We start from the raw sequence: 12577 nt of genomic DNA on the forward strand, positions 1-12577 counted from the left end.
GTTTAACTCAGACTGAGAGGGTCAGGCAGGCTTCCTGGAGGTGGAACATAACTAAGACCAATGTTCCATCAGTGTTCCACACTCAGTGGGTGGTGCAGGTGTAAGTGGCATTCAAAGCTGGGGAGGTCACATCATGCTGGGGTGACAAGGGGTGACTTCTTGGAGTGGGGTTTGAGATAAACTGTGTAGGTTAAGGTCAAGAACTGTACATACCTGGCCACTCTGCAATTGTGCATTGTGGAAAGTCTGTGTGGGGAGTTGGGTGATGAGACAAGCCTGGGATGCTGTACAGGTTGGAGCTAGAAGAGATGGATTTGACATTGAATCTGAGCCCAGCTAGCAGTGCTAGCCATGAGCTATCACCGGTGTCATCAGTATTTGTGTAGGTTCAAGGGTTGGTGGGGAAGGGTAGGCCTCACAACAGATGGGTTTGGGAATAGAACAGGGTGGTTACCTGGAGTAATGGATGGATGTTGGAAGAAGGGGGCTATTTATTGTGGTCTATGAGTTAGGAATGCTTTTGTCTGCAAGTGACAAAACCTAACTAAGAATGACTTTAACAAGAAAAGGACTGATTTTTTTCCTGTATAAGTCAGAATCTGGATTTAGCCACTGGGGCATTGATTTAGTGGTTCAAGAATGTCAGACATGGCATCTCTCCCATTCTCTCAGCCTTCCCTTCAAGTTTGTTGCCTCATGCTTGAAATACAACATTCACAATTCTAGACATCAGATATGCACCTCGGGCAGGAAAAAGGGGGAAAGTTATATCTGTTCCTTTAATAAGGAAAGTAATATTTTCTCCAGAAGCACCCCAGGAGATTTCCCCTTATGTCTTCATGGCTAGACCTCTAGCACATGGCCACTCCTAAAATCAGGAGAGGTTGAGAAAGAGTTTAGGATTTTTAGCCTGTCAGAAAGGGGAGAAGGAGATTGTAAATGAGTGTTGGGAGGACCAAGCAAGAACTAGGATATGTGTGTTGGGGGGCTGGGGACGCATGGGGAGTTGCTAGGGCTACTTGTGGCCTGAGCTGGGGTACAGGGACCAGGTGCAGTACCAGTAGCGGCCTCAAGGGGGAACCAAAGGGAAGGACACGCTGCTGGGCCCCCATACAATGCTCATTTCATGACTCTGGGTCTCTCCTCTCCACCATCATTGCTTCTTTACCTCTGCCCTGAATCCAGATCCTTGCCCTTTCTCTCAGATGTTGGCTTTTACTTCGATGCTGTCATTGGCCTCTTTCTCGTCTCACTCTGCACACACCTGGAGAGAAGTCAGGAAACTGACATTAGCAGGGCCTGAGACTCCTGCCAGGCCTAGAAGCTGTGCCAACCATGAGCTCCCTCTGGGTAAGGTTTGGATTTGCCAAGCCTTGGAATCCCAGCCAGCCAGAGAGGAGGAAAATAACAGGGGCTTGAATGCCCAATGATCAGTGCCAGGCCAGTCAGTGGGAAGCCAGACTGTCATCACCTGGGATAAGAAATCTGTTCTCTGAAGACAAGTTTGATTCTGGACTTAGGCATTTTCTTCATGGTTTCTGCCTTTCCCGTTAGTTTCTTGGCATACTTTTCCAGAAACCCCATCCTTATCATCTCAGAATGAAAAGAAAAAAGGAATTGCCCACATCACATCAAGGAGACCCCCTTCCTTAACTCCCCGGCCAGGAATGAGAGAAGCCAACTTGTCCTAGCCTGAGATTCGGGTAAGAATAGGGTGGTTAGTGAGGTTAATACCTTGGAGGATATAGCCAAGGACAAAGGTGGTTTCTACTGTCCTCTCATAAGGGCATTCCTTTAGGAGGGACTCTCAACCAGGGTCATTGGTGAGATGAGGGAATCAGAATTTCTGGTGAAGCTGGCATGTGATGGTTTAAAACCAAGCAACACTTTGCCCCCTGGAGTGGTTTTTAATCACATTGTTTATTTTGCATTTCAGAGAATATTAAAGGTGGGCATGGATGTTTGTGAAAAGGTAGCATGGCCTGTAAAGGCCAAGAAACACTGCTAGGGACAGTGACACAGAGCAGGGCATCACGTGGAGACAAGTAAGACAAACCTGATCGTCGATGCAAAGTTGCCTCAGACGAAAACTACTCTGAAGTATCGGTGAGAGGATTTGGCTGCTTTAATGTGTGACCTACTGGGGGAGCTAGGCTTTGGAAGTCTGGTGAAGCCTATGAAGTCCATCTCAAAAACTGATTTTACATGCGTAAAATAAAATACGTAGGACAACAACAAAAAATCAACTATATTGAAATACGGATATCAAAATTTAAAAAAAATACCCAGGTCTGTGACAGATACATGTGCTTCTTTATTCACATGTTAAATGGCAAGATCAAGCAACAGTTCTAACAACTGCTGTAATTTTGAAACGGTGATGAGTGTTAACAGTATTTTGAGATGTCTGCAACAACTAAGACGTGAAATGTGAAAACAACTGTGAGCTTTATTGGGGATGAAGTCACAGGCACTGTTAGGACTTCTGAGGTTTCCTGCCTATGTTGGATGGAAGGAAGTGCCAAATTTTGGTTAGGGGTTGAAACCCAAAAGGTAAAAATTTCCCATCCAAGTCATGGGCCTCCTGAATTCTACCCATAGACCTCATGGGGGTGCACAGGTTTAGAACTCCCGGCTACAGAGAGGAGGAAAGAGGCGATGACACAGTGGCAGGTTAATGCTACAATTAAGGAGGCCGTGCAGAAGACCACACCGAAGCCATGGGGGCGCTATCCATCCTTCCGTGAATGGCCTGGAGTAGAAGCTGGACTCCATTTTCTGGGTCTGTTTGGACTCGCAGATCATGCCAAGTCCAGGAAATGGCGCTGCTCATTTTTTATTGGCAGTGTACTTGGTTATCTTGCGGGAGATTAATGGACTTAACATCTGCTCCAAGCCTGGGAGGGCTTCTGGTGAAGGTTTGCTCTCAGCCTTCCTGCCTTGACTGGATCTGAAGCGTCACACAGTGTCAGCCCGTGTAATGTTTATTTGCCTCCTCCCTGAATGTGCTAAATACAAATGAAAAGCCAACATCAAACACAAAGGAAAGGTGCAAGAAAAAGATTTGGCTTTGGGTCGTCCCTCTTTCTGAATATGGCACTAGGAATCTAATTGCTAATACCCATCGAGTCCTCAGTCAGAAGGTCACCTCAAGACTCATGTTAATCATTATTCTCATTTTGCAAACTGAGAATGAGGACTGGCGATGAGTTCAAGGCTGAGGAGCATGACAAACAGAGTGTGATGAATAGAATTTCCAACCAAAGAATCACAATCCTTCTGGCCATGGATGCAGTTAGTTACACTTTTAAAAGCATGTCCACCAGTAAGCAAGTAATTATTGAATGTGTGGCACATGACCAGCAAGGTGGGGATGGGGGCCTCTTCAGCTGTGATGGTCAGGCATGGCCTCTCTGAGGAGGTGACATTGTCGTTGAGAGCCCAGTGAGGAAAAGCAGCAGCCATACAAAGATCAGGGTAGAAGTGCTCCAAACACAAGGAATGGCCTGTAGCAGTGCCCCAAGAGAGCAGCCCATGCTGGCGGACAGGGACAGGTGGAAGGCCACTGTGAGTGAGAGGGAGCATTGCGGGAGTTGCAGCCAGAGGGGTAGGCAGGCCCAGAGCTGGGAGGGCTCCGGAGGTCACCGTGAGGAGTAGGGATTGTGTCCAGCTTGAAATGGGAAGCCTCTGGAGGGTTTTTAAGCAGAGCAGCCTGCTTGATCAGCACGCTCTGACTTCTGTTTCTCACCGTAGCTCTGGCCGCTGGGTGAGGACAGACTGTCAAAGTCAAGAGTGCGAATGAGGCAGACCACAGTCTCCTGATGGGGAGTTGGGGCCCCTTGGACTAGTGTTGTAGCTGTGCAGACAGTGAGAAGTGCCCAGATTCTGGAGATATTTTTAGAGGCATAGACAATAGGACTTAACGTCAAATTAGATTTGACGTATGAGAGGAAGAGTGGTATCAGGGATGACTCCTCAGAAACGTGGGGAGAAGTTTCTGAGCAAGGGAAGGCTACCAAGCCTGGCAGCAGTGTCCATGGGGAAAATGGTGAGTTCTGTAGGGTTCGTCTTGTGTCTTCTGGGACTTGCCCTCCATGACCCTTTTCAATACCACTACCTTCTAGGTCTCCATTTTCTTTTTTGGCTTCTCAAGGGTTGTAAGCATATACCTCTTTCTTAGAAAGCAGTACAAGGCTCAAGGGTCGTAGAGAGAAAGTAGGGTCTGGAACACAAAGGACTAGAGCTTGAATCCTGGCCCCCTCATTGACTTGTTGTGTCACCTGGGCAACTTGCTTCTGAGTGTCAATTGTTTGTCATCTATGAAATGGGAGGAAAAGACTTAACCTCTTAGAGTTCTTTGAAGACTGAATAACACAATGAATGAAAAGCGCCCAGCCCAGAGCAGGCTCTGAGCTAACTTGTCCCGACTTCAATTTCAATTTACCTCTCTCATATTCTATTTGGGTCCTGGCTTGGTGACAGCCTGGCTAGAAGTTCACTAATAAACTAAATCATGTGGAGATATTGCCCTGGTTCTCCAAGCTGGCCCCACATAAAAGCAACTGACAAGTTCTAAAAAATACTCAAACCCATACCCCACCTCCTTAGGGTTTCTGATTTGGTTGGCCGGGGGTGTCAAAGGATCATTATTTTTAAAAGCTCCCTAGGTATTTCTAGCAAGCAGTTATGTTTGAGAACCCCTGTTAAATTGATGGACAGTTATAATTTAATTAATGGTCATCAAGTAGCCACTAGTGTTTCTAGAAAAATGGTAGGGGTTGTAAAGATGTACCCCAAGCTGGAGTTTTCACTTGAGGAAACAAGGGCTTTTCTATTAAGAGTCCCTCGATAGCTAATATTTGTTGCATACTTCTGTGTCAATGTGTCAGACAGTGTTCAAAATTCTCTCTCTCTCTTTCTCTCTTGCTCTCCCCCTCCTCGGTATTCTTCTCTCTCTGTATTGGTGTGTATCATCCCCTAAAATTTGGGAAATCCATGGAACTGTGATTCAGACTCATCTGCCTGCTTCAGTCCTGTGGCTGGCCTTGGTGAGGACTTCTTCCTAGGTCCTGCATCCCTCTACATGGGAGTCCCAGGCTGAAGACCTGTTCAAGTGGCTTCCTATAGCACTTAGCTTGAAAAGCACAAACTTGAACAAGGGCCCTCTCTCTCTTTCCATCTCTGTTTCTGTCTCACTCTCACCTTAGCTACGTTGGCCTTTTTTTCTATTCCCTGAAAGATCCCACCTTCTCTGTCCCCTCAGGGCCTTCACACATGTTCCTTCCTCCAACCGGCCCCCTTCACAATCCCTTTGCCCTGAAACTCTGACTCCTGATATTGTTTTGATATTCCTTTTGTAGGTATCTATCTACCTATTCGCCTGCTTGTTGAATATCTGTCTTCCACACTCTACCGTAAGTTCACAAAGGCAGGGATAGGTCTGTTTTGTTCTCCATTGAGTCCTCAGTGCCCAGCCCAGTACTACAATATTTGTTGAGTAAGTGCAGTGGTGAACACTACTTCTTCCCTCAGTGTTAGACTCAATCAGGAGCGCACTGTGGGTAGAGACATTCCAGTGCCAGCTTCCCAAAGGACTCCGAGACTGTCGTCTTCCAAACTGGGCCCTTGGTGCCTGATCCAGTCAGCTGGTGACTCTCAGCCCCCCTCGTGGCCTCAGTGCACTTTTCTGTTATCTGGCCTTGGCTGAGACCACCAAGTGGTTTTAATAATGTTGTACCCCACACAGAAAGGGTTGGAATGTTGGACTGCTCTTTCTAAGAGACTCTATATAGCTTCCGGGTAAATTCCTGGCTCTGAATTGATACAAGGACTGAAGGGCTGGGACAATATGCCCAGGCAGTATTACCAATGTCTGTGCTGGGGGCTTGACTCCACTCCACTGGCCCAAGCCCCCATTTAGTTGAGGTGTTTCATAGTGGCCTATGGGTCAGAAGCATGATTATATTAGTAGTTAGACGTAGTATGATTTTGGTACCTGGCTACACTTCCTTTGGAGGAATGAGTGGCTTATTTAGAGAACAAAGCTCCGAGGTCATTTTTATCCCCCATTCCTAAATATGAAGCCTTTCATCTTTTGTGTTTGTAGGGCAGAAAGGCCATGCATCTCACTGAAAGCATTTGCCGAGTGGTTTTAGTATGGGGTCCCTCATAAGGAGACTTTGAGTTGAGCTATGGATGCAAGTAGTCTCTTTGGGAGTGGTCCCAGGAAGCACCGGCAGGGGAGGGGCAGAGTGAGACCGGGGAGAGAAGGGAGCCTGTATAGACACAAGTTAATGATGGCGTTACTGTTGTGGGTGGCTGCCCCTCAGTCCTGCTGTGGGTCTCTGGGAGACCGTGTGCAGCCTGGCGCAGAGTTGTTCTACCTGAGGGGAGAGGAAGCGGGGCTGTGTATCCACCCACTCCCATCCTTCATTGGTTGGCAGCCACTGGGGGAGGTGTTAGCTCCGGGCACTTCCGGCCTGCCCCACGTGTGGACAGAGCATGCTCCTGTGGCTAAAACAGGCTTTTAGGTAAGCGGCCCCAGGGGCTTGTCGGGAAAGCTATGGGCGTGTAGGAGAATAATGAACGGCAAGAGGACGGGGACGGGGTACAAGCAGCTTCTGCTGTGTCTGTGATACTGAGCATCTCTGCACGTGCGCCACATTGCTGGGCGGGGGGGGGGGGTGCGAAAAAGTTAACCATTTTGCTGGAGGCTTATGAGTTCAGATAGATGATGACTCCGACAGATATACAGGACATATAACATATAGTAAATGTTCAGGACATACACACATCTTGAGCAAGTACAAACCCGTAGACAAACGGAGAAGGAACGTACCCTGAATACAAACTGGTATGTTACACCGGTTGACCCTAGCTCCGTTCTCATTCTGCACATAAACTTTCAGGGTTCGGGGGTGCGGGGCAGATTTAAGGAATCTCAAAAACATTACAAAACAGTTGTCAGAAAAATATGCATCCTTACATTTATATACTTTCGATACAACTTTCCACCGATTGTTAGGGAAAATATGAATGCATTTAAACTGGTAAACTTATCAAAAATATTTTTTCTGCCTGCTTCGTACAAGTCAAAGAGCTGTTACACCTAATGTTGTCCTACAGATTAGGGTTTATAGTACTAGCTCTACTCGAAAGACATATAATGAAGAAGAGTTGAGAAGAAGAGTGGTAAATAATGGGGGAAATGTTGATGTGCAGAGCTCTGGGTGTGTGCATGTTGGAGGCAGGTCGAGGTAAAGACAAGAACTGAAGATGAGCCAGCAGCTAGCCTAAGCAACTGGTAAATAAGATAGAACCACTATGAAACATTTGTCTTCTATTCTCTTTCCTTTATATGTTTTCCCCCCACGAAAAGGTAAGCCAAAGCAGGGGCTGTTAATTCAAAAAATTATTTATCACGGTAAGGCCTTATCCCGTCACACAAATGTCAACTGGAAGCGTACAAAAAAAAAAATTTACTTTGGCTGGCTTGTATTGTGTTTTGGGTTCGACTGAAAACCATTAGCCTTTATTCCCAACTCCCCCCACTGCTCTAAATCACTGAGCCAAAGACTGGCTTCATTTTGTTGAGGTCATATTAGCTCTGGGCATGAGGGGCTCAGTGACGCTTGGAAAGGGAAGCTAAATGCTGCAGTCAACATCTGCCTGAGCTTAGTTTTAAAGTGCTCGCCTCGATTCACTGCATTAATAATTTTTAGATGGCATCTTTTTTAAAACCAAAGTTATTTATTTAGGGAATCATCTTCCTACATTTCTTGAAATATTTGTTGGTTAATATTCAAAGTACAACATGACCAAAACACTAGAGAAATAAAGATACGCTACAGATACAACCACATAATTATGGCATTCATGTGTAAAAACCAATACTAAAGAGTCTTCAGTTTTCTAAATGATTCTTTCAGCTTGAATTCATTTCTGGGCTCTGTTCTACGCCAGTGTGGAAGGTGTTCAGTCCGTTTTTTGAAAGTGCATTTACGGATGGGGTTGTCAACTATCAGGGCTGGGAATCTTTTCCTAAGCCCTGTGCTAAGGTTCTGTTTCGTGTTCTTCTCTGTGGGGTCGACTGTGTCCTCGTGGCCGAGTATAGGCTTGATTACATGTGTGGTCTCTGGTTTCTGGGAGGGTTAGTACCTCCTATGCCCCTGCCATGACTGGCAGGTGCAGACAGCCTTTGAGAGGACTAGTGAGGGACGAATGGTCGTACATGGTCTAACGTCATTACAAATCTCCACTGTCGACACGTGTGCACTGGGTGGATTGACCGAGGGGCTTGTTGGGTAAAGGGACTCCTTGGAGACTCCCCTATATCTCTTCCATTGAAGCCACCTTTAGATGTCCACAGTAAGATGGCCTGGAAACTACATTACAGTTGAAGGAGGAAGAAAGGCAGAGAGAATCATGGGGGGGATGGTGATGCTATCCGAATCACCTCTACAGCTTCTAAAAATAACGGATTGATCTTTCCCAAATCCCTCATCTGCAATGGAAAAATCCCCTTTCTGCCTTCATTGACCATCGCAGCCTTGGTGAGCATATCAGCGAGGGTCTACTTAGGAAAAGAGAAACCGCACTAGGAATGTAAGTGGAAGAGAGGCGTTACAGGAACTTGTCACACAGGTGGCACAAGGCCCGAGAGCAAAAGGGGGAAGTCTCGGGAAGCCCGAGAAGAGTAGTAGCAGGAAGCAGTTCTCACCCCGGGCTGGGAGGACAAGAGCGGGAAGGAGTGTGCGGGGGTTGGTGCTTGGACCTCTGTGGTGCAGGTGCCCCGCTGCAGGGCCCGGGGGCCAATAAGGAGGCGGTGCAGTGGGTCCTGTGAAGGCCTAGGTGACACGGCCCCATGAGTGAGAGAGCGCCGACGGCTGGTCCTCTGGCTGGTCCTCTGGCACCTCTGACGGTGCAAGGGGAGGCTGCTGACAGAGTGATGCTGACAGCAACTGGGAAAGAAGGGCGAAGTCCCTCTCCCCCTTTCCCACATTCCGCTTTCCTCTGGGAGACCCTCCATGTCCAGTGTCCCACCGGCGGAACTGGACGGGAGGCCGGCCAGCACGGGCACTGGGGCATCGTGGCTTGCAGAGTCCCCGCTCCAGGCTCACGGCAAGGTGGGGAGGTAGGTCGGTAGTAGGTAAAGGCCAGTCACGGTGATCGTCTGTCACCAACAGGAGCGGGCCTTTGTCCTTTCCTCTGCTCCGTGCTTTGCCTTCCATCCTTCTATCCTCTCTGTGAAGAACTCCCCAGCCTGGCTGGGCCCTTGCTTGGCCTCCCGGAAGGATGTTGCACAAAATGAAGTTAAGGAGGCTTTGGCCCCCGCTGCACGGCCTCAGTATTTTCTCTGCTCTGGCCTGTCTACAGGACCTGCTGCAGCCACACGTGTTAGATTGAATGGAACAATAGACTTTTGATTTGACTTGAAAATATATCATTAATTTGAACAAGATCCAAGGATATTGAGGCCTGAGAGAGACAAGGAATTAAAAATGAACACATCAGAAGAGTTCAACCGAAGCAGTGGATGAATGCGTCTCCCTCATAATCCCTTAGAAAATACTTGGCTGTTTACAAGTCAAAACACTTTTATTCTGATGAATTTGAGGGATTTAATAAGATCTTAAAATCATCCTTGTTCACTTTTAAATGAACCAGCAAGCTGTAAGGTTCCCTTTGATCAGTGTATGCAAATTGATCTTCGAGGCTGATGCAGGTGACAATGGAATTTTCCAACCGCACAGCAATATATGCTTAATTATACATGGTATTGTTAGAGACGCCCATTTTTCATGGAGTTATGAAGGTTTCATAACTTTGGCAAAGTCATTTAATAAAAAGCAGTACTGGGATGGTAGCACTGATATTCTAAGTTAACATCTCTAACCACTAGTGATTGTGCTTTATAGGGGTTTTAAGTCTGTGGTAAATAACTCCGTTTATGTCTAAGGGTATGTGCTTTATTAAAAACATTTCCTATTTTTCAGTAACAGTTTTTGATAAGATCGGCTGACTCAGTGGCTGATGTCCCCCTGTACCTTGCAGCAATTAGCATGCTTTACTTTAGGAAGTACTTGGGGAAGGAATGAAAGACGTCGAGAGAAAGTTTATAGGGAGAAGGAGAAATATTTGGGTTGGTTATTTGTTTAAATGGTTGTTTGTGAAGGGCTGGAGCTGATAAACACACACTTTTCTGTGTCCGCAGCTCACAGACTTTGATTTCATATCAAGCAATTAGAACCAACAGCTAGATGAGATCAATCCATGCTTTACTTTCATTTGTTAGGTTTATGCCCTGAGTTCCCTCAATCTATGGGATTTCTGAAATTTCTCCTCCTCTTTTCTTATTCCCTGTCCTGGGTACATATGTTTCTTCAGTCTTCTCTTGACTCCCCAAAGATTGTCACTTATCCGCTGAGCTGGCAAGCATCATGCTTTTTTTTTTTTTTTTCCTTTTGATTATATTTTCTGAGAAAGATGGAAACAGTGGTGGCATATGGTTTTGGGTCAGGTTATTTCTCCATCGGCTTTAAATTGTCTCAGTACCACAGATTTCCTTGTAGATAAATTAGGCACTTCTGAAAACAGGATGAGGTCTTTGAGACCTACAGCTATGCTTAATTATAATACCTTATATTTGCATAATGTTCTAAAGTGCATTGTCTCCTAAAAAGACTCTTACCTCATTATATTTTAATTGTATTGTTCACAGGTCTGTCACTCTTAATAGAAAGTGAGCTCCTGGATGGCCAGAAATATATATATTTCTCATCTGGCAGGCCCAGTGCCGGGCATATAATTAGTGCTTTAACAACCATTTGTTGAATATGCGATAAATCTTGCACTAGTTTTACTCACAACGTTATCAGGAGAATTAGAGGAATCTTTAGATGGAAAAACCCTGATCGCTGAGCCTGGTACAAAGAGGGCTCTCAGGAAATGTCTTTGAATTAAGTAACAACTTTGTGATGCAAACAGGACACTTAAAGGGTGGAGCCCTGGAACGCCGATCTTCAGCTTCTTAAAGGCAGGCTTTTTCCCTCCTACCCAAGGATTCTCCACACGGACCCATTGCCAAAAGAGCGGAGAAGGGCTATTGGACTGGTTCTCTAAATAAATTCAGTTATTCACTTGAATGTATCTGTCAGAGGAGACCATCTTAATAATGCATGGCAAGACACGGGGAGCAGTGGTGAAAGGAGTTCAAAATAATAAATAATCCCTCAAAGCACTTATTCCTCCCAGAAATGCAAAATGCCACAAGGGGTAGCAGACTTATCTTCATTATTAAATTTTGGTTACAGTTGTAACAGGCTGCAGTGGAGTTCATGGGGGTGGGAGTTTAATCTTCAGGTTTTGAGTGTAAGCTCCAGGAGGCCAGCTTCTGTGAAATCAGCACAGTATCCCCAGTGCCTGGCACAGTGCCTGGAATATGGTAGGTGCTGTTGTAGACTGCGTTAATGGGCCCCATCTCCATTCCTCCTGTATCCACATTCTTTGCCATCTGACTTTGCAGTCTGTCCCATTAAAGAGGCAGAATCTATTTTTCTGCCCTTTGGCTTTGAGTTTGGCTATATGGCTTGCTTTGGCCAATGGAATATTAAGTGGCCAAAGGCTTGGAGGGCAGACCAAATGCTTGGAAAACACTTGAAAATGAGGCTTATCTTATACCTCTGCTATTGCCATGAGAGGTACCTGCCTAGGCTCCCTCTCCAGCCCCAGGAAGAAGATGAGAAACATATGGAGCAGAGCTGTGCCCCCCACAGCTAAGCCCTGGCCAAATAAGTCAGCCCGCAGCGGAGACCCGCAGAGGTGCCCCTGGGACCCAGCCTGAGTCATCTGCCCTTCAACTAACACATAGATTTGGGAGAGCAGAGCCACGGTTGTTTAAAGCCATTTAATTTGACGTGGTTTTTGTAGTATTTTTGTGGCAATGACTAACTGATTCAGATGCTTAATGATTACTTGCAAAAGAATGAAGGCATAAAAGGCATCGCATGGCCAACTGTTCTTAGGTGCCTATTTCTTTTTCTAGCATCACTTTTCTGAAGAAGCTATCAGGCAAGGAAACCTGGAAGAAGATACCTGGAGCCCTTAGGAGACTCAGGTTTTAACAGTGGCTCTATCAAACTTCAGTGGATTCAGTGAGACGGATCTATAAAGTGAGGATAATTGTACCAAATACATACCCTGATAATTTCACAGGAAGCGTGTGAAGATGAAAAGCGCTGGTGGACTTTTCAAAAGCTCAGTGTCCTCTGCTAACGTTATTATCAGGTTCTACTATAATGACCAATAGATCTGACCTCATCAGACAATGCGATATTTCACAAAAGCCTATTTTTTTCAGGACATCTCAGTTTCTGTGTGTAAATGCCATTACATTTATTTTTACTTTTCTGTAGCATTCATCAACATAGGTTTTTTTTAAATTTTATTTTATTATGTTATGTTAGTCACCATACAATACTTCATTAGTTTTTGATGTGGTGATCCACGATAAATTGTTTTCATATAACACCCAGTGCTCCATGCAGTACGTGCCCTCCTTAATACCCATCACTGGGCT

Source organism: Leptonychotes weddellii, chromosome X (assembly GCF_054177405.1).
Source record: "Leptonychotes weddellii isolate Sample4059 chromosome X, ASM5417740v2, whole genome shotgun sequence".
Taxonomy (NCBI): Eukaryota; Metazoa; Chordata; class Mammalia; order Carnivora; family Phocidae; genus Leptonychotes; species Leptonychotes weddellii.